General features: G+C 49.4%; 1 protein-coding gene across 1 annotated transcript in view; it reads left to right on the top strand.

The window, feature by feature from the left end:
* CACNG3 (calcium voltage-gated channel auxiliary subunit gamma 3) overlaps positions 1-25,447 on the top strand; it is an 85,980-nt gene that overhangs the window by 40,386 nt on the left and 20,147 nt on the right. The window lies entirely within an intron of this gene.

The following is a 25,447-nucleotide window of genomic DNA, read 5'->3' as shown; positions in this document are numbered from 1 at the left end:
CTTGGTATTGTACTCCCTGGTAGCTAGAAAAAAAAAAGCATCATAACTCAATTACCTGGGGATCCCTGACCATCCTTTTATAGTAAAAAAGGGGTCCCACACACTACAAAGTTTGGATAACATCGAGTTATTTGTCTTGCAAAAACATCCACTTTTCTTTCTTTCCTGGATCAGTGAGTTTCCAGACAAATTGGGATCTTTTCTCTGGAGGTTGAGGGATTAAGCCTGGAATGTTACCAAACCATTGGAGGCAGAACAAGCCAAGCCAGTCACTTCTCTAGCAGTGTGGTGCTCCCCGGCCCTGCCCAGCACAACTTAGTCACAGAGAGTGTGTGTGCATGGGAGGACCTCCACCCGCTCTGTGCAGGTGTAGCCTTCATCCCCCACAGTCTTCATGGCATCCTTTGCTTCCCTGGCTCATGACTCTTTCCAGAATTGTGGGGATTGGTTTGAAGGCATTGCCCAAGGCAGGGAGTAGGACTGGGGGATTATTATTCATCCAGCAGGATCAGCTGTCCAAACAAAAATCATACTTCCTTCACTCACCTTGGCATCTCTTTCACCCAAGAGAGCACTATCAGTTGTCAACAAAAGAGTTGAGACATCAATGATCATTTTCTTATGGTTTAAAACAACTGTACACTTTGCTGGTTCTCTGCACTTCCCTAGACCTGCACCTCCTTTCTGCTCTGCTGGGGGCATAGATCTGGGGCTGAAAGTCATTACTTACATGAGTTATTCCTCATGGAATAGTTCTGAGTATCTATCTAGAGAGATGACATAGATGAAAGCCTTGGACACTGTAAATTTGTAATCTCTCTCATGCTTTCCCAATGCCCACAGCCCCTGGGACCTTGGGCAACTGGAAAAGCAAAAGAAGTCACTCAGCCTTCCCCCTCAATTCCTTTATCCCTTATCTTCCAGCGCCCACTCTTTTCTCCCTCCAATCCATTTTCCGCATTGTCGCCTGAGTAATCTTTTGAAAACATCCAGAAGGTCATGCTATCCTCCTGCTTACTATTCTCCAATGGCTTCCCCGTGCTTTTTAAAAATAAGCCTCCTTATCACAGCCCAAAACCTTGCTACTCGAAGTGTGGTCCTTGGACCAGGAGCATCAGCATCACCTGGGAGCTTGTTAGCAATGCAGCTCCGAACCCAACCTACTGAATCAGAATCTGCATTTTAACAAGATCCTCTGGTGAGTGGGATGCACATAAAAGTTTAAGAAACTCGTGTGTGGGCTTCCAGGCTCCACACTAGGGGCTGTCTCCCATGGTTGCACATTTAATCACCTAGGGGCTTTTTAAACACACTCGTGCCTGGGCTGCATCCCACTCTGGGTGGGTGTGACTCCAGGCACTGGTTAGTGTTTTTAAGATTTATTTACCTATGTTTTTGGAGAGAAAGAGAGCAAGCAGGGGGAGGGCCAGAAGGAGGGCGAGAGGGAAAGAAGCAGACTCCCCACTGAGCATAGAGCCTGACATGGGGCTAGGTCCCAGGACCCTGAGATCATGACCTGAGCCGAAATCTAGATTCAGATGCTTAACCAACTGAGCCACCTAGGCGCCCCAGACACTGTTGTTTTTTGAAGGCTGCCCAGGAGGCTGTGAAGTACTGCTCTGTCCCTTCTGTCCCCGCTCCAAGCTCCAGCTACCTTCCCATTGTTTCTCCCTTCTCTCCTCCAGCCACAACCAACCCTTTTCTCATACTCTAGCAAGTTCTGGGGTCCCTCAGCCTTGCATTCCTGCTGCCTAGAAAGCTCTTCTTGAGGAGGTCGCCTTATCATTTAGGAAATCTACTTGAATGCGAACTTCTCAGGGAACCTTCTCTGACTCCTCACACACACACACACCCCTGCCAGCTCTGTACCCCGTTGCCCCATTTGCTCTTCTCCACGGCATTCATTGCTATCTGCAGTCCACTCGTTTCTGCATTAATTTGCCTACTGCTTTCCTTCATGAGAATTTCAGTTTGGGGAAGACAGAGACCTGGTGGGCTTCAGTTACCATCAGGGCTGGATTCAGAACAAACGGAGCATGTGCTTTGGGCCAGAACACGTGGGGGAGTGGAGAGAGAGAAAAGCTTTTTAAAAATGAGATTTGATATTTCAAAAACTGACCAGAGTAGTCATCACGGAAAAAATTAGAATGTGTTGTACTTTCATATACATATGTTAAGGAGAGTCGTTTTTCTAATTGCACATGGAAAAGGGTACCATCATCCTTTTAGGACATAGAGCTTTTAAATTGTTAAACTTAAAAAATAAAAAACCCAAAGTGAAATATGAACACAGAGAAATGCATCCCACGCATACAACTTAATGCAGTTTCATAAACTGAACACACCTGTCACCGGCACCTGGCTTAAGAAAGGGCATCCGCTCAGCCTCTCTCCCGCACCGTCTGGTCACCACCAGCTCTGACTTCTAACAGTGGACACTGTGTTTTTGGAAAGTTTTCAGCCAACGTCATCACCTCCAAGGCCTGGTGACTAAGCAGTGCCCGACAAATACAAAGATGACTGACCAGTGTCTGTTAAGTCAACTAGGGCCTAATTGATTACTTTCCTCCTATCATCTCATGTACACCCTTTCTGGGGAATCCAGAGTGTGGCTCTCGGAGTCTGAACTAATTTGAATTTTTAAAAAGAGTTTACTTACTTACTTGAGAGACAGAGAGCACAAGTATGAATGGGGGGGGGGGCAGGGAAGAGGGAGAAGGAGAAGCCAACTCCCCGCCGAGCAGGGAGCACAACATGACACGGGGCTCTGTCCCAGGACCCTGAGGTCATGACCTGGGCCCAAGGCAGACGCTTGATCAACTGAGTGACCCAGGCGCCCTTGAACCAATTTGAACCAAAAAAATAGTAGGAGGCTCAGAGCCAACCTGTCTCCTTTTGGACGCCAGGCAACACTGGCACATTTTTGAGGTCCAGTTGGTAAGGAGTCTTTTGACGGAACCAACCAGGCAAATTTCCTTTGGTGCCTGCCCTGGTGCCGTTCAGTTGTGTCTCTGCTGTTGTGGGGATTATCACTCCAGTGGGCTTTTCTCAGAGTCACTATGCTCACTGCCCTTTGATTTCTTTGCATTTGACTGGGGCTTATTTAGCCCCATGGAAGCTCCGGGTTCCTATTCTTCCTTCTGGGCTTTTCGCTTTCTCCCTTCTGGCTGATGCAGCTGCCATGCTAAGCAAGGCAAAAAGTCCGAATGGCAGTTTCAGAAGCAGAAAGGTACTAAACCCTGGTTTCCCATGTTGTGGGAGTGTGGGGCAAAGGGAGGCAGGTGCTGACCCCAAAGGGCAGGTGACCACCTGTTCGTCCGCGGCTCTTTCCCACCACTGGACTATTAACTCTACACATGTACCTCCTCCACCCCCACACCTTTCTTTATATGGCCAGTTTCTTCAAAATTTAGCCGTCCCCAGCTGTGAGATGCTTTCCCGGACACCACCCTCCACTCCATGCCCCCACCACACACAAATCCCCAGTTCACTTAGGGGCGGTGCTCTGTGCTATCTCAGGCATAATAACGCCCTCTCCTAACTCTGCCAAGCCCTGTGCTACACTCCACCTGCAGCCCCTCATCAGCCCTCACCCCAGCCCTAGGAAGCCCTCCTGGCCTCATCTCTCCTTTACAGAAGGTGAAAATGAGCCTCCCAGAGGCTGACTTACCCAAGGTCTCTCGGCTAGAAAGCGGTAGAGTCAGGCTGGGCACCCCAGTCTGTTTGACCTTTGTGGCAGATGCTAGGGTGCACCTGCACGAGCTCCCCCTCAGCTCTCCTCCTCCCACTGCTGGGATTGCACCTGCTGGCCCAGCCCGTTTGCAACTGAGCCACTGTCCCAGAATTACCCTATGCCTAAGGGAGCTGCCCTGGTCCAAGGTCACACACCCTTCCCAGAGGCATCCCGCATCCAGCGGCTGGTCAAGGTGGGGATACAGGGGCCTGCCTCCTGGCCTTCATTCAGGACACTCTAAAATGCCTTCTCCTTCCAGAATCCCCATGGAACTGCTGAGTCCACATAACAACCCCATGGCCATTCCGCTCTCCCTCTCACTCCGCCACCGCTCAGGGATCGTTCCCAAGAGCCCACCCCAATAAGCCCCTGGCATACAAGTCTTCCGGAATCTGTGTACTCAGAACACAAACTGCGACAACTCCCAAGTCACACACTAGGCTCTGCTGGAAGCTGTGCCCACGCCCTCTCCATCACGGTACCCAGGGAACAGAGAAGGCACAGAGCAACCCAAGTCCTGTGTTTCTCCATTCCACGCACCTCTTGGAAGCACGAGAGGCCCCCACATACAACAAGATGCTTGTAGGCCACAGGCAGCCAGGGAAGAAATTCTGCCTGGGGTGTGACAGGCAGGGGGCTCTCGTCCCCCCACGGTGGGGGGGGGGAGTTCATGGCATCCTTCACTTTTTTTTTTTTAAAGATGTTATTTATTTATTCATGATAGACACACAGAGAGAGAGAGAGGCAGAGACACAGGCAGAGGGAGAAGCAGGCCCCATGTAGGGAGCCCGATGTGGGACTCGATCCCAGGATTCCAGGATCATGTCCTGGGATGAAGGCAGGCGCTTAAACCACTGAGCCGCCCAGGCTGCCCATCCTTCACTTTTCTGACTCAGGACTCTACTTCTTGGGGCTGGTGCCATCTCCTGAAAGTGGGAGTGGGTTGCAGAGGCCGTGTTGTCTCCCACAGCGCTGGGCCTGCAATAGAAGGGTCTCTCTGTGTTGGGGCCTCATCCGCCCCGAGGGGGCAATGAGCTTGCCAATGCATCTACCTCCTCTCTGCCCTGAACTCTTGACTTGCTGGCGGACTCTTCTTTGCATCTGCAACTCCTGCCAATGGGACAGAGCCTTTGTCTGTGTGGACACTCAGGAAATGCCGCTTGAACGAACAGATGAGCCAGGGACCCAGGAGGAAGGCCAGCAAAGGTATTGGGAGTTAGATGCCAGGTCACCCCGGAGCACCCCCCGTTTTATCCTGGTAGCAGCTCAAGCCCCTAAGGGCAAGTGCAGATATTTCTTGTTGCTCGGCGGCTGGGTGTGGCTGTCTCGGAAGACCTGCTCTTCTAGTGCCTGTAGCTGCCAGGGCTGGGGCCCAACACTCATTTCCCCCTTGTGTGCTGTCTCCTCTGTACCACCTGTGCAAGATCGAGTCTGTAGCCTGGTATTTTTCCGTTCCGTCCATCCTCTCTACAAGCTGTCCTTGTCGGCTGGGCTGTGTCTGTACTCTTACATCTTCTTGTTCAGCCCTGAGCCCATCGTAAGCACATAATTGGTTAATATTATCAGTGGTAAAAGCTCATCGTTTTTAAGCATTGACTATGTGCCACCGGCCGACCCACCTCTGCCAAATGAGCTCACTTTACCTTCATAACAGCTCTATGAATCCTTATTCTCATTTTGTAGCTGTGGAAACTAAGACACAGAGATGTCAAGCAGCCTGCCTGAAGGCACACAGCTAAGGAAGCAGTGGAGTTAGGCTCGGAGTGCAAAAGTTTAACTGCTGCTCTGCATCTCTCCACTGTACACAAAGTTAAGGCAGAGGTCAAAGGACTAACAAAGGAGTGTGTAGGGTAGAAAAAGAGGGCACAAGCAAGTATTTAGGGCCTAATGGGCTAGCTACTTTCCCGTGCTAATTCGTGTCTTTTTCTCCCGACACCAGCAGCATCAGGTAGGGGGGAGGCTCAGAGAGGTTAGGTAATTTGCCCAAGATCATCACAGCAAGCTCTGAATCAGAGCTGGGATTCAAGCCTGGGCTTCCTGATACCTGTCAGAGCAACTTCACTCTTTACTGGAAGTTCTGGGCCATGAAACATTTTCAGCAGAAGAAAACGACCAGATCAGCTTCTAGCTCAGGCTCTGACCTCCTGGTGAGCCAGCATATCACTCCTTTGTCTTGGTTTTGTGCACACTCCCTAACACAATGCCTGTTGAGTGAGCAGATGAATTACAGTTCACGTACTTTCACGCAGGGGTGCCTGGTGCCTGGTGGGACTTCACAGAAACAGTGCAAGAACATGCTGTGTGAGTAATGATTTCTCCACGAAGCAGGGAGAGTGATCTTCAAGAGTAAATCAGATCATGTCCCACCATGAATGGCAGGAAGGGCATCTCTGAGGAGGTGACATTTGAGCTGAGTGGAAAGATGAAGTCAGCCATGTGAGAATATAGAGATGTGTTCCAGGCAGACAGGATGGCATGTGCTAAGGCCCTGGGGCAGTGAAGAGCTCAGTGTGTTCGCAACTGGTGTGACTGAAGCACAGCGACCAAGGGGCTACACAGTAGGAGATGAGCTCTGGAAGTTAGAAGGCATCAGATGACAGAGGGACCACTGGGCCTGGTAGGAACTTCAGATGTGGTTCTAAATATGATGGGAAGTCACGTGAAGTGGGTTTTCTCTGTAAAACATCACGATGGGCAGGAAAAGAGGAAAAGTTGAAGCAGGGAGACCTTGTAGGTTCCTGGGGCCATCCAAGTAAGGAAGGGATGCTGGTGGCTTGGGCCCACGTGAGGAAGAAGTGTTCCCAACAGTGACCTGCCTTGGAGATTGATGGAATCTGCTGACAAACTGGATGTTTGAGGGCAAGGGTATGATACAGGTCATCCACATTTCTGAGATCAAGAAGACCCAACTGTGAAAGTAGTTATGACCTACACAGTATTGACTACGTGCTTGGCTCTATTGTAATCACTTACCCCCGATGTCACGTTTACTCCTCAGAACTACCTGATGGGATGGGTAAGGATGTTATCCCCATTTTACAGACAGGGGAAACTGAGGTGCAGAGAGGTTACATGACTTTCCCAAGGTCACACAGCTAGTAGGAGGTGCTGCAGGGATTTGAAACTGGGTAGCCTGGCTCCGGGGCCCCTACACTGGAATTTCACCTTGGATTCTCCTCCTCAAGGAGGAAGCTTCTCAAAGCAGGGGACTTTCTGGACTCCTCACATCCTGCTCTGAGATGTTCAGTCAATGCACACAGATCAGGTCATTGGAGCTACTCTCCTGAGGGTGATATTCCTATAGGGGATGAATACTGAGGACTCCACAGCCTTCTGCTTCCTGGGCAGCTCTCCAGCATGCACACAGGGGATCCAGATCCTTAGGGCATTCTCATGCTGTTTCCCTTGCATACATCAGCCACAGAACACTTGAGTTGCCTCTTTCAGCCACAGTATGGGGCAAACATCAAGAGCAAAAGCTCTACAGATAGACCCAAGGCGCATTACTGGCAAAATGGCAACAATGTTAGTATCCCATAGGGTTATCATAAGTTAATGTCTGTACAGTGCTATTTAAAAATGCTCAGTACATTTTTTTTTTAAATGCCCAGTACATTTTAACAGCTTCTTAAGTATGTGATTTAAAAAAAAAAAAAATGGTTGGGGGTGGGAGGGGCACAGGGAAGAGAGAAAGGCTTCTCCAGGACAGGCCTGTCGTCCACAGACCAGGATGTTTCCAGCATGATCAGTCATCATGTCTGTCTGTCCTGGGACTTGACCTATTTGGAAGTTGATTTGGAAAAATGTTAGAGTCGGCCTTCACCAAACTGCTCTAAATATATGAAATCAGAGTCAACAAGAAGGAACAGGGAGCTAAACATTGGTGGCTTGGGCAGCGGGAAAGCCCAGTTTAGACTATAAACCATGGCCTCCTGTTCCAGGGCTGCAGGTGGAAACAGATCAGAGTGTGAACCCAGCACACTGGGCCAGTGTCTACACTTGGATGGTCCACGATCCTCCAATCGACCTGTCCATAATTGAGCTCAGCATCTCCCCCCTCCCCATCAAAACAATCTACAACCCTCCCCGACTTTGCTGAGTCGCATAGCAAGGAGGAGTATAGCGTCCCAGTCTAGAGCTGGGCCCCCTGGTTCGATGCCCAGCTCTGCCACTTATTAGCTGTGCTTCCTTGCATGAGTCACATGCCCTCTCTGTGTGTCAGTTTTCTCATCTATAAAAAACTCGGATGAAAACAACAATATGTATCTACGGCACTCTTGGAAGGATTACATGGAAGTGTGTTTCTAGCACCCAGTAGGCACTGAATAAATAGCAATCACAGTGTATATAACGATTTGCCTTTAAAAAAAAAATAGTAGTAGCTAAAATTTTCACAATTCTAAGAATTTCTTGCAAAGACCCCCTGAGATAAATCTGTATCTCCAATTTATGGATGAGGAAAATGAGACTCAGAGAGGTAGAGCAACCTGACCAAGGCCACACAGCCTGGGTGGCAGGGTCAGAGTTTGAACCCCAGCACTCTGGCTCCAGAGTCAAGGCTCTTGATCCTTATGTTAGGAGAGGTTCCTTTTCTTAGCACTTTTATGTGTTTAAACCTCTATTTTTGTACTCTTTCAGGGTCGATGAAAAGATGAAACTGGCCAACAAGATAGATCTAATATGTGTTCAATGCCCCCAAATGGAGCTCCTCTCTGGTTGCCTTGTGTGGGCTATAGGACTGGCAGTGTAATTTATGGGGTCTAGAGCTAAATGAAAATGGGGAGTTCCTTGGTCAAAAAAACCGTGAAGAATTTCAGGGCAGTGAGAGCAGAGCATTAAACCAAGCCCTGGCCTGTTCTAAGCCCCCGCACTGGGTATGGACCCCCTCTGCCCCCAGGGCAGCCCAGCAGCTGGCTCACCCAGGGCCTGCTAGGTGAGTGGCCTTGTCCTTCTGCCCCCCACTCCCCGCCACTCCCCGCCGCTCTCCACCCCCACCCTGTGTTTGTGCCACACTGATTTGAGAAATGCAAGAAGCCCTGCCCTTGTGGACGAATCTGGAGACCAGGCTCTTGCTCAGTCTGAGCCCAGTTCTTTCCCCCAGGATTTATTAGCCATCAGAATGTTCTGCATGTGTGGGTGCCACAGCCCTCACGTATAGATATATATGTCCCTGTGTTCCCAACGACTCCCCAGCAGCCATGTGGCAGCTTCATTCTGAAACCCAACAAATTCTCCAAGGACTCTCACAGCTGCCCGTGCCTCCCCCTCACCCCCCTCCTCTCCCTCCTTCTGCCCCTCCTCTCTCTCTCTCTCCCTCCCTCTCCCCCTCCCATTCCTCGCCCCCCTCTTCCTGCCACCCACCCCTGTCCATTTTCATGGCATTCGGAAGCTGCCTCCCACAATCAGGGAATCCAGGTAGTGACAGCAGGTAGGAGCCGGGGGCTCTGGGGCATGATGGTGTCTGAGAAGCCACAGGCCCATGCATGCCAGGCTGTGAGCCCCTGCCCCCCCCCACACACACACACCAGGAAGCTACACTGATCTTTATTCTCTGGGGGGCGGGGGGGAACCTCAGGGAAGCCCTGGAACAAGGGAGTGGCCCACCTGAAGCTCTGGCGGAAAGCCTGCAGCTCCAGGCTGGTGCCCGCACTTCCCCTAACTCAGCATCCCCAGCCTCATCCCGACGCCCCGCAGAATTATTTTTGAACACTATTAATTCAACAAGTCTGCACTGAGCGCTTCCCCCGGGCCAGGCCACATTGACATATGGTTGGTTCACCTTGTTTCTTTGGCCAAGATGTATCCATCTCCGTGCCCTCGCCCAGACATTCTGGGAGAAAGATCCTCTCTAAATCCAAGGAAGGGGGACGTTTGGACTTCTCAGGTGTATTTCTTCAGCTGTCAGAACACATCTGTCACTTTATTTCCTCCTACTCTGATCACCGCCCTCAACATCCCCAGCATTAAATGTTAATTGAGAACATTTATTGACCATGTACTATGTGCCAGGGTGCTCAGTGCTTCGTGGGCCTTCTCTCATCTGACCCTACAGGCACACCTGGGACACTCGTCCTCTTCTGATCCCTCCTTTACAGAGGAGGAAACGGCGTTTAGAGAGTGTAAGTGGTCCAAGTGACACAGGAAGCCAGGCGAGAGCGACAACTTGAGGCCTTCCCCACTTGGATCTTGGGAACCCTTTGGACCTTGACGCCGCAGGGTGTTAAGAGCAGGCACAGCCATCCTTTCCAGTCCCTGGCAGGAACCCCCGCCTGGGGATGCCGCTCCTGAAACACGACCGCCCCCACGCCTTCCACGTCAGTGCCTTGGCTGGGGACCAGGCCCAGACTTTCCTCAAGCCCAGCCCAATGCCCAGCCCTCCAGGAGCTCCTGTGAACCCCGAGTGCTCACTGCCCTCTCCAAATGGATTCCCCCTCTGTGAGTCCGTGCTCTCTCTCCCCAATGAGACAAAGCTCCCGCGGGAAGGTCCTGGCCTGCTTCCTGACGTCCCCCACAGAGCCAGCATGGTGCGGGCAGCCACGTTGCTCACTGGGGCGACAACTGATGGAGCCGTCTGTGGCTTCATTCTGCTCTGGGCACCTTTCCAGATGGCCTCCCAGCAGCCCAGCTGAGACACCCCAAGATTCCACTCTGCCCCCAGATGGCCCCCAAGTCCCCAACTTGACCTAGGCTGTGCCTTGTCAGGCTGTGCCTTGGGTCCTGGGAGCGAGTAACAGTTCTGCCCAGTGTGTCCGGCCTCCCCCAAGGTCCTATTATGGTGGCCCACGGGGAAGGGAAACAAACAGACCCAGGTTCAAATTCCAGCTCAGCTACCTGGCTGGGTCTTCCTTCGATCACTTCCTTCACTTCCTTGAGCTGTAGCACCCTCACCAGCGAGACATGGGTCAAAATGCACAGGAACAAACGTAGCAGGGGAAACGCCTCACACAGTCCTGGGACACAGACACCACAGGTAGGGCCAGCTTCCCAGACTGGAACGAGCCCTTCCCCTGTGAATGAAGGGCTCCCCCAAGTGACCCACTGATGCCCAGTAATCATCATCATCACCATCGTTATTGTCCACAGACAGGGCCCCTGCTAAGTGCCCTGTTTATATGATCTCGTTTATTTGGCCACGCCAACTTTCCAGTTGAGAAAACTAATGCTTAGAGAAAATGAGAAATTTGAACGAGGTGAGGTTGGCACAGGCAAGAAGGGGGTGGGCAGGTTTGGACTTGGGGTTGGCTATTCCTGAGCTTGAGCTCTTAACTACCAACCTATCCCGCCAGGCTGGTTCTCTCTGAGGCCACTGGATGATACCATCATATTATAGAGGAATCAGATGATGGGAGGTAAGGCAGGGAGAACAGAGGGGATGGGTGCCCTCCTCTGCCTGCCTCAGGGACCACAGCACAACGTGGAGGGGTCCCTGCTCGCAGGGGTGGGTGAGACCCCAGAGCAACAACCCTGGAGGGAACACGAATCTCCTCTTTCTGCTCAGGCCAAGGAGCGGCTCTGGCAAAGGGAGGCCTGGAGAGACCACAGCCTGGTTTTGGCAGATGGGGTGTTCCAAGGTCTGGAAGCCCAAAGAGACAGCACAGCCCCACCACCCTGGGCTGGGGATCTTGTGTCGTAGACAGCCCCCATGGCTGTAAAGAGCTGAGGGGCTCCTCTCCAAGAGCACTGTCCAAGCAGTGGGGACGGGCGGCCCGAATAGTAAGACCCTGGACCAGCATCAGCAGCATCTCCCGGGAGCTTTGGGCCTTGCTCCAGACCTGCTGGCTCAGAATCTTTATCCGAGCTTGTACTTTGACAAGTGCTCCAGACGATTCTGTACCCCCTGAAGTTTGAGAAGCACTGCCCTTGAGGATTCAGCCTCTGGGCCTTTGCACATGTGAGCCACCCCACCAGAATGCCCTCCCTCTCGTTGTTAGCGAGCCTGGCTTATGTTCAGCATCCTGCCTCAGCTCAGACACCCCTGCAAGAGGCTTCGCACCCATCCCACTGTGACTGGAGGTCAAGGCCTCTTATCTATTGCTGAGACTTTGTCCTGAGGGAGGCAACTGCACTGCCCACCCGTGATGGAAGGTGGTTACCTAGCCCCTTCCTTCTACCAAGGGGCTCCCCAACAGCCCACCAGCAGGAGGCTCCCAGGCTCCCATGCTTCATTCAGGTGGCACCAACCTCGCCTAACGCCCAGTATCTGGCCAAGGCACTAAATAACATCCCGCCACATGGTGAGAAAGCTATTTGCTTTTCAATTCACAGCATCTAGCTGGAATTTAATAACATCACTTTGTTTCCATTGTATTTATTTTTGCAATGGACTTCTATTTATGGCCAGCGGTAGTTGCTTTCCATTTACAGTCGGGTTATAAAGTTTCCTTTGAAAATAAATCTCAATTTTAAAAAAAAAGTGAGTTGATTTAAAGAGCAATCGAGACAAGACAAATACCCAAACACAGGATAAAAATACACAGAGAAAGGCCTAAGAATGGAAGAATATGAGGTTTGCTGTAGCTGTACCTCTAGTCTCTTCCTCAGATGCATTTCAGGAATGAGAACGGTAGGATTTCAGGAAGGTGCTAGGGGATGTCTCCCAAAGGAGGCTAAACCCCTCTGGAAGGTCAGATAGACACATGCATCACTCAGCAACAAACCTTGGAAATAGTTGCAACAAGTGAGACCATGAAAGACCACAAATGCTTTCCCACATCAGCTCAGGTCATGTTCTGCTATCTGATGAGTCCACCATGTGACAACCTCACAGTTTTGCTCAGGGCTGCTTGGGATTCAGAATTCTGAATCAGGGATGGTAGCCCTCGGAAAGGATCCTCAAACAAATCCTAGCTGGGGGTGAATGAGTATTTCCCTACGCTAGCTGCTTCATTCCGACGATTATACCCATTTTCCAGATGAAGAAACTGAGGCCTCAAGGGGTTAAGTCACACAGCTAGCACAATGGTGGAACCTGAATGGGAAGCCAGACGAGTGGGAGGGGGGGAGCCAAATGGCTCAGAACCCTACTGATAACTCCCATTCTCCTACTTGCATGGAAATTCTTACATCAGCATCATTCCTCGGGTGAGAAAGAGGAGACACAACCTCCAGGTGCCTCAGAGAAATGCAGCCCGGCCAGCACCTGAGAACAGCTCTGTGATCTTATCAACGCTTCTGTGGAACTCTGGGGCACCCCTGGGTCCCCGCCAGAAACTGCCAGGAGGAGCTGTAAGCTTAGTGGCCATGGTTTCTTTCACCTCTAACCTGTCTCTCTCTCTCTCCCCTTTAGTTGCCATGTTTATCGAACACAAACCCCACACCAGACAGTGAGTGATCGGTTAGACATTTCTTTACACGTTACCTCTGTTTTTAGAAAATTTTTATATTTGAAAAATACAGGAAAATGGAGCCAGAAAAGCAAAACTCGCTCATAGTTCACTTTTAAAAATAGAGGCAAAAGTTGTCCTCCCAATTCTGCCAAAAATTTGATCCCTTCTTCACCCCATAGAGATAACCATTGCTGAAAATCTTCTCAATCTTGTCCTATGCCTACTGAGACCCATCTACATCCGGGTCTGTATTCATGACGATTCTCTATCTAAACCAATGTCCACCTATTTAGCTGTCAATCCACAAAATAACCTATGTACAGCTGCTCAGGTGGTGTACTGCTCAACTCCTGGTGACCCCATTTACATGAACTGCCTTATAATCCATTTGCACATATTTTTTTCCTGCACAAATGAAATGAGCTCTTGCATACTGAAGTGCAACTTTTAAAAAATACACCCCTTTATGGATATCTTTCCTGGTCACCCATATAGTCAGAGTAATGGGTCCCTAATAGTCCACAGCATGATGTACCTCAGTGAATCCAACCCTTCCCACCATACGTTTGTTTATGATTGGGGCACTGGGTGGCACAGTTGGTTAAGCATCCGACTCTTGGTTTCAGCTCAGGACATGATCTCAGGGTCATGAAATTGAGCCCCACATCGAGCTCTGCACTCAGGGTGGAGTCTGCTTGAGATTCTCTCTCTCTCTTACTCTGCCCCTCTCACTCTTGCTCTCTCTCTCTCCCTCTCTCTAAAATAAATCTCAATCTATAAAAAAATTTTTTTTTGTATAAGCTGTTCCCAAGCTTTCTAGCCCCTACTCTGTCCCTTCAACACTTAGAGCAACCATCCGAAGATGGCATCATTATACCCATTGTAAGCTAAGGAGCTAAAGCTCAGAGAAGTAGAACTTGCCTGAGGATGAACAGCTAGTATGTGGTAGAGCCAGAAGGCAATCCCAGGTTGCTGTGACTCTATGTTTACATAAAGCACATGATACCGAGCATGGATCACAGCAACTCTCATTAAATCAAGATCATCATAAATATCAACTCCTCCAGAGAGAGATCTTATCTTGGCCTGGAAGTGCAAAGGAAAGAGAACTAACCTTTATTAAACACCCAGGATGTGTCAGGCACCTTCGTAGATGTTTTATATACAGTATTTTTTTTTTAGATATTCCTTTTTTTTTTTATTATTCTTGAGAGATAGAAGGAGAGACAGAGCCAGAGACACAGGCAGAGGGAGAAGCAGGCTCCATGCACCGGGAGCCTGACGTGGGATTCGATCCCGGGTCTCCAGGATTGCGCCCTGGGCCAAAGGCAGGCGCCAAACCGCTGCACCACCCAGGGATCCCTATACAGTATTTTTTTTATTTTATTAATTTATTCATGAGACACACACACACACACACACACACACACACACAGAGGCAGAGACACAGGAGGAGGGAGAAGCAGGCTCCATGCAGGGAGCCTGACGTGGGACTCGATCCTGGGTCTCTAGGACCACACCTGGGACTGAAGTTGGCGCTAAGCCACTGAGCCACCCAGGCTGCCCTCTATACAATATTTTATAGAATTTTGAGACAACAACAAGGCCTTTTAGAAGGATATTAGTGGGGCCGCCTGGGTGGCTCAGTGGTTGAGCGTCTGCCTTTGGTTCAGGTCATGATCCCAGGGTCCTGGGATCGAGGTCCACATCAGGATCCCTACAGGGAGCCTGCTTCTCCCTCTGCCTATGTCTCTGCCTCAGTCTGTGTCTCTCATGAATAAATAAATAACAGCTTTAAAGAAGAAGAAGAAGAACTATTTCATTAAAAAAAAAAAAGATACTACTGTCCTCAATTATAGAAAACTCAAGTTCAAGCAAAGTAAACCACTCCACAGGAAGTGGTGGAGCTGGAATTCGAACCCACTTCTTTGCTTCTACTTCTAATGGATACAGACTGCAGCCCACAAACCCAAGTGTGCGTGAATGCAATTTCAATCTTCTGGCAGTGATCTTAGAGTCTTAATTTCCTTCCTACACCTGCCTCTTGCCCCATCTGGTACCGTTATCCGGACCAGTCCCACGGGTGGGAAACTCAGACAACCTTGATGCCTCTTGTCTCCCTCCACATCCACCTCCCTGCAAATCTTGCCAGCTCTGCCTTCAAAATACAGAATCAGCCAATCAGCTTCTCCCGCCTCCTGAGCTGCCTGTTACCCCCAGGCCACCACCTGCCATCGGCCATCCATGGTTGTCACCAAGGACTGGGTGGCCCCAACTGCCCCCGGTTTCATACCCCCTCTCCCCCTCCCCTCCGGACCATTCTCCACCCAGCAGGTGGCCTGAGGGTCATTTAAAAAGGGTACATTGGGTTGTATCACTCTCCTGCTCAACCTTCCTCCCTGAGCCCCCACCCCATAAGACCTCAGTGCCTTTCCATGCTCCACTAGTTCTTGTCTCCTCCTCCTCCTCCTCCTCCTCCTCCTCCTCCTCCTTTCTCCTCCTTCCTGCTCCCTTCCTGCTCCCTTCCTCCTCTCTGTCTCTCATGGCCCCAACTCATTCCCACCAACGGCACCAGTGTTTCCTCTTCCTCTTCCCCCTGCCTGAATGCACTTGGCCCTGATTTGGAAAGGAGCTGGCTCCTTCCCCATTCAGCCCTCGGGCCACACGTCCCCCTGAGAGACACGCTCCCAGATTGGCACCCCGAGCCCCTCATCCTGCTTTAAATCCTTCATAGCTCTGACCACTGTCTGAAATCATTGGTTTAGTTGTCCTCCTGTTCCCTGCAGGAAGGTCCCAGGGTGCCCTCTGGGTCATGCTACAGCAGTCACAGAGCCTAGAGTGGTGCCTGCACTAGTAGTTAGGGCAGCTAGTAGCTATTTACTGAGTGACCTGAGTGAACGGATTTCTGTTACAAGCCCTGCTCCATTGGAGGAGGGGACAGGAGCTTCATCACAGTCAATGCCTTTCTCTGAAGGGCACCTAAGCTCTGAGGGGCAGGAGGTGTGGGTGCATCTGGTCTGGGTCATCCTGTAGCCATCATCATCTGCTGAGATAGTCGCCATCCCTGGAGCAAAGCAAAGGATGATAACAGTAAGGGTTGGAGAGCATCCACCAATATATCAGACTAAGTCACCCACCACATCCCTTGCCCTGCTTCATTCCTCCACACGCTGGAGATGAAGCACAGTACAGCTCTGCTCCTGGGGGATGATGCTCAGTGCAGCTCCTGTGCCACGACCAGCAACCCACAGTCTGCAAGTCACCAGGTCTCATCACTTCATTTGATTCCCAGAGCAAGCCTGAGAGGTAGGAAGGGTATGGCGGGAGATCTGCATTTCACAGACAGACACCAAGACCAGGAAGGGTCATCTGAGTTGTTAGGTTTGCGGTGCAGGTCTGGGACAAAGCCAATAGGACTTTTTGCTCCAGATCTGTTTTGCTCTGGAGTCCACTGGCTTTTTCAATGGGTAGCCTTTCAGACAGTTGCTGAAAACTGAAACCACAGAGCAGTGATGAGAGATCAAATCCTGATGAATTTATCTGAGACCCTGGATCCAGCCGTGCCTGAATCAGCTCCACCTCCTGGATGTATCAGTAACAGCTGAAATTTGGTAGCTGCTGACTGCCAACCTGGTCCTTTAGGCTGGAGGCACATTCATTCATTTATGCAAGAAATGTTTAAGAAAGAAGTAAGAAAAACTTAGAGTAAAAGGAAGAGGAGCTTTGGATTCCTAGTAAGTAAGAAAGGATGATACCCTTACTTAATGAAAGAAAAGGGTCCATGCTGGGCATAGGCTGAGAACTCTCATGCCCCAAGAAGACCCCATGGAGGTATTAGGGCCTGGGAGAGCCTGGTTACTGAGCCCCTGCTTAGCTAGTCATGAGAGAGCACACTCAGGGAGTCAGCAGGACCTGCATTTAAGTTGTGGGCGCTGCTAATTGGGCAAGACACTTAACCTCTCTGAACCTCAATTTATACATTTGTAATAAGGTCATAACAAGAGCTGACGTCTTTCAAGTGGTGTGGTATGAGGAGGAAACAGGATAACACGTATCAAACAGTACAGTACAGTGAGTAGAGGAGAGAAAAAGAGGCCATGGCAGGATAGCAATACATGCAGGACTCAGCAGTCAGATTCTGGGCTTGAATCCTGAGTCGGCCATAGATCGGACGGGTCATCTTGGGCAAGTTATTTATTTCTCTATGATTCAGTTTCCTCATCAATAAAATGAGTATATAATAATAGTAATAATAATAATAATACCTATCTAATAGGGTTAGATCTAGGGGTATGTGGGTGGCTCAGTCAGTTAAGCATCTGACTCATCCTCTCAGCTCAGGTCTTGATCTCATGGTAGTGAGTTCAAGCTCTATGGTTGGGCTCCACGCTGGGCATGGAGTCTACTTAAAAATAAATTAATTAATTAGCATATTAGATCTAAAGTTCTTAGAACTGGGCTTGGCACATAACAGAATCTCTCATTGTCATTTTTATTTCATTATTACTCTTTAATTCATGATTATTATTTCATTATTTCATTCTCATTATTATCATTAGTTACGTAGTCAGCATTTGATATATCATAGAAATTGTGGTCCCAAAAAGGTGACCACAAATTTGTGAAAACTCTTCAGTTGCAAACGATATAAACCCATCTCAAATAATCATAAGCAGCCAGGGCTGCTGGCTTAAGTAACTGAAACATCTAAGGACTAACTGACTTCAGGCATAGTGGGATCCAGGGGTCGAAATGATGTCATCAGAATTCAGACCTTCAACACCTCTCAGCTCTACGTTCTTGCCTTGGATTCACCATTGAGCCTGTCCTCTCCGAGAGGAAGACCTTGGAAGCTCCAGCCTACTCTGTAGCAACCCAATGGGAAAGAACGTTTTTCTTTCACAATAGCCCCAGCCAAGCCTCCAGGACTATCTTCCCCTGCACCAACTAGGTCACGTGACCATCCCTGCCTGACTCAACACTCTGGTTAAGGAGGTGGAATTTGTTGATTGGCTAAATCTAGGTCATCTGCCCTCCCTTCAGCCAACCACAGCAGCCAGGAAAATATGGGACTCATTGGTAATGCCCACCCCTGAGAGGACCCTGGGGTTCCAGCCACACGCTCGGGCTGCGTTAGAAGAGAAGTGGTTCCCTGTGGTGGAATCAGGGTGCCCTTAGCAGAGGACAGGAGAATGGATAAGCCTCAAGCAGCAAGGACAGACATACCCTCCAGAGTACTGGTACTGACTAGTGACCTCAGCCTCTCTGACCATCAGACAGGGACATGCCAGGATCGCTCCCCACGGCCTCCTGGTCCAGAACCCGCCTAGCTCATGACCCCTGATGGTAGGCTCCAGGCCTGAGGCTGGCAGGCCATACCCAGGGGACAGGAAGGAGGCATGGTGAATATGCTATGAGCCTGAGCATGCTCCTCAGGAGGAACCATACATGTTTCTTTAAAAAAAAAAAAAAAAAAAAGCCATAGACCTGGGAGAGGGAAGAGGGTGAGAGGTAAGCCGAGGGCCCAGGCTCTCAAAGGCTCTGGAATAAAAGGAGGGTCTCAGCCCGTGAAGAGATGCCAGCACGAGAAGCTTTGAAAAGAATCTAGATTTGAAGGAAATACTCGATACTCATCCTTTCATTTACTTATTTGTTTATTTAATGACCTTCTGTGTGCCAAGCACTGTAAAGACAGCAGGACACAAGATGAAGATGCGTTCTTGGAATTTATAATAGTGTAGGACAAACAGACATGTAACTAAACCTATAGCTATTTATTTATAATATGCTCTCCCCCTAACAAAAGCGTAGAGTGCAGTGGAAGCAGGTAATTAGGTGGCATCAGCCTGAAGACATGCTTATGATAAGATCTTACAGACAAGGGACACCCAGGTGGCTCAGCGGTTAAGCGTCTGCGTTCAGCCCAGGGAGTGATCCTGGGGACCCGGGGTCGGGTCCCACATCGGGCTTCCTGCCTGGCGCCTGCTTCTCCCTCTGCCTCTCTCTCCCTCTGTGTCTCTCGTGAATAAATAAATAAAATCTTTTTAAAAAATCTTACAGACAAATAGGAATAAATCAAATAAAGAATGGATAGAAGAATGATCTATGGGGCAGAGAAGAGGTGCAAAGGCCCTGAAGCAGGTGAGATAAACAAAACCTATGCAAATGGAGTGTGGGTAGAAGAAGCTGCAGGTGGGCAAGGGCCAGATCACACAGAACCACACAGGCCAGGTTAACGACTTTTGTCATTATCCCACAGGAAGCCACCTTGTCTGAGATTCCCTCGGATGCAATGCACAGCAGACAGACATTCGAGAAATACTTACGAACGACCTATTTTGAATGAGATGTCGTGGGAGATGTTTGAGATACAGTGGTGCCTATATTCTAGTGAAGGAGTCAGAAAAAAAGGCAATAAATATAAATAATTAGCACACTCACAAACAATCCTAAGCTCTATGAAGGAAGTGACTGGAAGTATTCAAGGCAGACAGAAGAGAACTAAATGCTAAGAATGAGCCAGGCCAGCTCTGCCAAGGGCCAGGAGAGAGTGGTCAAGCAGACAGGGCAGCAAATGCAAAAGCCTCACAGACGTAAAACACATGTTAGAAGAACAGTACAGAGACGAGCAGAGCAGGAGCCGTGCTTCTCAAACCCCTGCACATTAGAATCACCTGGTGGAGCCTCTCAAAAACACCGGGCTGCATCCAGAAACTCAGATGCAGCTCTGTGGTAGGGTCCAGCCTACCCCTCCTTCTGGGGTCAGCCAGGACCGAGAGCTGGGCCTGGCTACTCAAAGTGTGGTCCACGGCCCAGCAGCATCAGCAGCACCCAGGAGCTGGTTAGAAATCCCAGAAGGGGGGCAGCCTGGTGGCTCAGAGGTTTAGTGCCGCCTTCAGCCCAGGGCCTGATCCTGGAGACCCGGGATTGAGTCCCACATCAGGCTCCCTGCATGGGGCCTGCTTCTCCCTCTGCCTGTGTCTCTGCCTCTCTCTCTCTCTCTCTCTCTCTCTCTCTCCTCTCTGTATATTCTCATGAATAACATCTTTAAAAAAAATGTTAAAAAAGAAATCCCAGAAGGGGCAGAAGCTCGGGCCCTCCACTGGACCCCCAGATTCAGAACCCGCCTTTTCACAGGATGCCCAGGCTAGTCCTGCACATACTGAAGTTTGAGAAAGGCTGATCTAGAGGACAGCAAGAGGGAGAGCTGAGAGGAGGAGTACAAGGTACAACAGCAGAGAGGAGAGAAGGGCCAATGGGTTCTGCTCTAAGTGTGTGGTTTCATTCCAAGTGCAACACAGGCACGCACACGCCCTCACCAGCCCACATATATGTAGTCACACCCGCACCGAGACCCCTTTCCATTCTCTGCTTTCCTGGAATGCATTTGCATTCACCTAGGCTAATCCCAGATGCCCCCCCTCCGCTTGCACCCCTACCCCATCACACACTCTGCTGCACGTACTCATCCCACCCAGAGACACCCTGCCACACCTCCATCATACTGCAGCTCAAAAAGACTGGTGGGTGAGAGTGAGCAGGGGAATGGGCAATCTAGAAAGGGACACCCGCCTTCTTTCTCCTGCCCCAGGCCCTGAGCCGGGCAAGGGGCCGGGAGGGAAGCTCAGACGCAGGGCAGAAACCACGATGTCCACAGAGGTTGCAAGGTTACCTTGCAGAACTAAATCCCAGTGTGGTGTTTGCTCAAAATGCCCGAACTATTCCTGGATGTCAGGTGCAGTTAATGGTTGCCATGGCAACCACCCATGCTTAATGAATAGAAGAGAGTAAAAGATGCTGGATAAATGTCAGGGCCTGGGATGGATTTGCTTGGGAGCAAATCTGTTAGCGCTGGGCAGAGCTGACCAGTGAAGGTTGAAATGAGCAGTTCAGAGTAGCGGGAAACAGATCCAGGAGGCTCTCTCTCTCCCTTTTCTCCATTTAGCAGAGTCAGAATGGCGCAAAATGTCAAAAAGCCTGACTTTCTATATACACAGTTTAGCATAGGCTCCAATGTTGTAGGTTTGATCTTGCAACATGTTTACAGAGTTTGTAAGGGCAGATATCTGAGCCCATCTCCCTCAAGAGTTAAAAGATGTCACTTTATTTTTTTTAATATTTTATTTTTTATTTATTCATGAGAGACACAGAGAGGGAGAGAGAGAGCAGGAGAGACACAGGCAGAGGGAGAAGCAGGCTCCATGCAGGGAGCCCGACACGGGGACTCCATCCTGGGTCTCCAGGATCACACCCTGGGCTGAAGGCGGCACTAAACCGCTGAGCCACCTGGGCTGCCCAAAAGATGCCACTAAAACAAACAAACAAACAAAAAAAAACTCTACTGGATTACTGTTATTTAGTGAAGTGCCAAATCAGTGCTAAAAAAATAAACTTTTGGAAAGACAATGCCAAGAACATGAGAAGACAAGCGATAGGATAGGAGAAAATGTTTGCAAAAGACACATCTGTTGGGCAGCCCAGGTAGCTCAGTGGGTTAGCGCCTGCCTTTGGCTCAGGGCATGATCCTGGAGACCCGGGATCGAGTCCCACGTCGGACTCCCTGCGTGGAGCCTGCTTCTCCCTCTGCCTGTGTCTCTGCCTCTCTCTCTCTGTGTCTCTCATGAATAAATAAATAAAATCTTAAAAAATAAAAAAGACACATCTGTTAAAAGATTGTGTGGGGTTTTTTTAAGATTTTTTTTTTATTTACTTGAGAGAGACAGAGAGAAACCATAGCAGGGGCAAAGGGAGAGGGAAGAGTCCCCCGCCCCCAGCCCCAACGACATGAGGCCTCATCCAGGGACCCCTAGATCATGACCTGAGCTGAAGGCAGACACTTAACCAGTTGAGCCACCCAGGCGCCCCTGATAAAGGATTGTTAGCCAAAATATACAAAGTCTTTAAACTCAGCAATAAGAAAATAACCTGATTAAAAAATAGAACAAAGACCAAATCAAAAACATCATCAATGAATCAAATAAGTCATAAGTCAAATAAGTGTATGAGATGGTGCCCCACGTCATATGTCATCAGGCAGTGCAAATTAAAGCAAGATACCTTCACACATTTATTAGAGTGATCAAAATCCAGAACACTGACAGCACCAAATGCTGACAAGGATGTGGAGCAACAGAAGCTCATTCACTGGGAGCCTGGGTGGCCTAGTCGATTAAATATCTGCCTTCGGCTCAAGTCATGACCCAGAGTCCTGGGATTGAGCCCCAAATTGGGCTCTCTGCTCAGTGGTGCATCTGCTTCTCCCTCGACCCATACACTTGCTCAAGCGCATTCTCTCTCTCTCTCTCTCAAATAAATAAATAAATAAAATCTTAAAGAAACAAAGAAAGAAAGGAAAGGAAGGAAGGAAGGAAGGAAGGAAGGAAGGAAGGAAGGAAGGAACTTATTCATTGCTAGTGGGAAAGCAAAATGGAACAGCCACTTTGGAAAACAGTCTGGCTAAGTCCTTCCAAGATAAATTTACTGCTACCATGTGATCCAGCACTTACACACCCTGGTACTTACCCAAGTACTCTTTGGTGTTTATGTCCCTATAACAACCTGGACATGTATATTTATAGCCGCTTTAATTTATAACGGCCCAGACATGGGAACAACCAAGATGTCCTTCAGTAGGTGAAGGGAACAATAAACTGGGGTCCATCCGATAGTGGAATATTATTCAGCACTAGAAAGAAATGAGCTATCAAGCTATGAGGAGACATGGAGGAACCTTAAATGCATATTGCTAAGACAATGAAGCTCATCGGAAAAGACTGCATACTGGATGATTCCAACTCTCTGACATTCTGCAAAAAGGCAGGACTATGGAGATGGTAAAAAGAACAGTGGTTGCCAGGGGTTGGGAGGATACAGGGATGAGTAGATGGAGCATAGAGGATTTTTAGGGCAGTGAAACCACTCTGTGTAATGGTGGATACGTGCCATTGTACGTCATAGGATGTACACACAAGAGAGAACCCTCACGTACCCTTATAGACTTCATGTGGTGATGATGTGCCGAGGTAGGTTCATTGATCATGACAGATGCCCCACTCTATTGGGGGTCATTGACAGCAAGGGAGGCTGTGCAGGTGTGGGGGCAGAGGGCCATGGGAAATCTCTGTACCTCTGCTCAGTTCTGCTATGAACCTAAAACAACTCTTTAAAAACAGTCTAATGAAGATAAAAAAAAAACCTTCTGAACCCCACACCTCATTAACATGTTACACACAGGAGTTAGCGAGCAAAGGAGGGGTCCGCTCATGAGGGATAGGTTGGAAGTCTCACACTGAATGTCCCTTGAGTGTCAATGTGTCTCTGTGACCGTGAGCTCACAGTGGGTGTCAGGGACACAGAGCTGTGCGGTGCTCACTTGCTAGAAGACCGCCAACAAATCTCATACATTTCCAGCCTCAGATCGTGTACGAGGGAATCTCTGTCCATAAGCCCCTCACACCTCCAAGCCCATCTTGCTTGTCCTCCAGCCAAGATTTCAAATAGAAGCCACGTTCTTTGTGTGTGTGACGATGACTGTGTGGCACCTGGCTACAGACGGTGGCTCTCAGACTCTGATGTGCATTAGAATCTGAGAGGTGCCTGCTAAGAAGCAGTGGGTTCTCAGACTCTGACTATGCATCCTGTAAGGGGCACAGGAATGCATCCCTCCATCCTTTTCTCTTTTTTTAAGATTTTATTTATTTATTCATGAGACACACAGAGAGAGGCAGAGACATAGGCAGAGGGAGAAGCGATACAGGACTCAATCCCAGAACTCTGGGATCACAACCTGAGCCTAAGGCAAGTGCTCAACCACTGAGCCGCTTAGACATTCCCTCCACCACCACCCTTTTTTTAAACAAGGGCCCAGTTGATTCTTACACAGATGGATCCAACTTCTCCAGGCACCTCTGGAGGAGAGATGTCACCGCCTCAAAGCAGTAGAGATGAAGGGGCTGCAGGCCTCTCCCCCAAAGCCCCTGCCACAGCTACGGCCTCCTCTGTGCTATGGAAACAGGAAGAGTTCTTGACTCCTGTGAGGGCCGACCAAGGCAGGATTAGGAAGGTTTGCAGAAGCTCACAAGTGATTATGGTGACCACCATCCTCCTAGATAATCCACCATTAAAATAAAAACACTAAGCTATTCAATTAGGTAGATAAACACACTTCTGATTTTTTTCCCATGTTATTTCAGTGCACTTTGGTAAAAGTCAAATATCAAGTAATTTCCAGTTCACATTCTCTTTCTGTACCCCTGTTTTGCTGGTACCCCAAAGGCCAATCCTGCTCCAGTGCCTATGCAGTTCTAGGTGCTATGTTGGGTGCCAGGCTGTGAAGGAAAGCCAGAGGACAGGATGGTAGACCAGAACCACCTCAGCCTGGATGGATGGGGCTCTGGGCTCCGGGACTGGCTAGGACCTGAGCTTTGGGCTAGGCTGGTATTCCAGTTGGACCTGCAGTTAGCCAAATAATTAAGAACCAGGGAAAGCATTTTACCCCAAGCCACCACAATGGGCTGATCAAGCAAAGTGCCCAACACAAGCCTCTTCAGAAATAAAGCAAGCCTATCAACTGGGTGCAGAGAAGGACAGGTGGCTCCCATAGTCCCTTTCTCCTGGCTAAATTTTCTGTACTTGGTTCCAAGACAGGACACTCTCTCCATCAGGCATCTCTCTGCGTGGATGTGGGAGGACTCTGGCTGGCTTGCCTTTCCACCCCCAGTCACCAGCTACTTCTTCAAAGGGTTCACTGTGGCTTTCAGGGACTCCTCTGAGCATGCACTCCATTCCCACCCCTCTGCAAACCGCTGGCGTCCAAAGAGATCTTTTAAAACTATAAATCTGACTGTGTTTCTCAGCTACTTAAAGCATCGTCTGGCTCCTTCACAGACCTGCTCTTCCCCTACTCACCTGTCTTGGTTCCAGAAATGCATTGAGCATCATCTTTCCCCAGGGCCTTTGCATATGTGATGCTCTCTTCCTGGAGAGCTCTTTTCTCTTATCTCCCCATGGTTGGCTTCATCTTGTCACTCAGGCCACCTTCTCAGAGGAACTTTTCCTGTCCACCCAATCTGATGATTGTCCCTCACTGAGTCACTCCCTCCAAGGTTTATTATTTCCATGATACTGAACACTTTGAAATTACCTTTTTCTTTTTACAGAAACTTTTGTTGCATTTATTCTTTGTTCATGGTAGGTCTCCCTGTTAGCATATAACAGCCTTGGGGCACCTGGGTGGCTTAGTCAGGTAAGCGTCTAACTCTTGATTTTGGCTCTGGCCATGATCTCAGGATCGTGGGACTGAGCCCCGTGTCAGGCTTCATGCTCTGCACAGAGTCTGCTGGAGATTCTTTTTCCCTCTCCCTCTGCCCCCTGCCTTGCTCGCACTTTC

Source organism: Vulpes vulpes, chromosome 3 (genome assembly GCF_048418805.1).
Source record: "Vulpes vulpes isolate BD-2025 chromosome 3, VulVul3, whole genome shotgun sequence".
Taxonomy (NCBI): Eukaryota; Metazoa; Chordata; class Mammalia; order Carnivora; family Canidae; genus Vulpes; species Vulpes vulpes.
The sequence above is the reverse complement of the archived record's forward strand: the minus strand, read 5'-3'. Positions and strand labels throughout refer to the sequence as shown.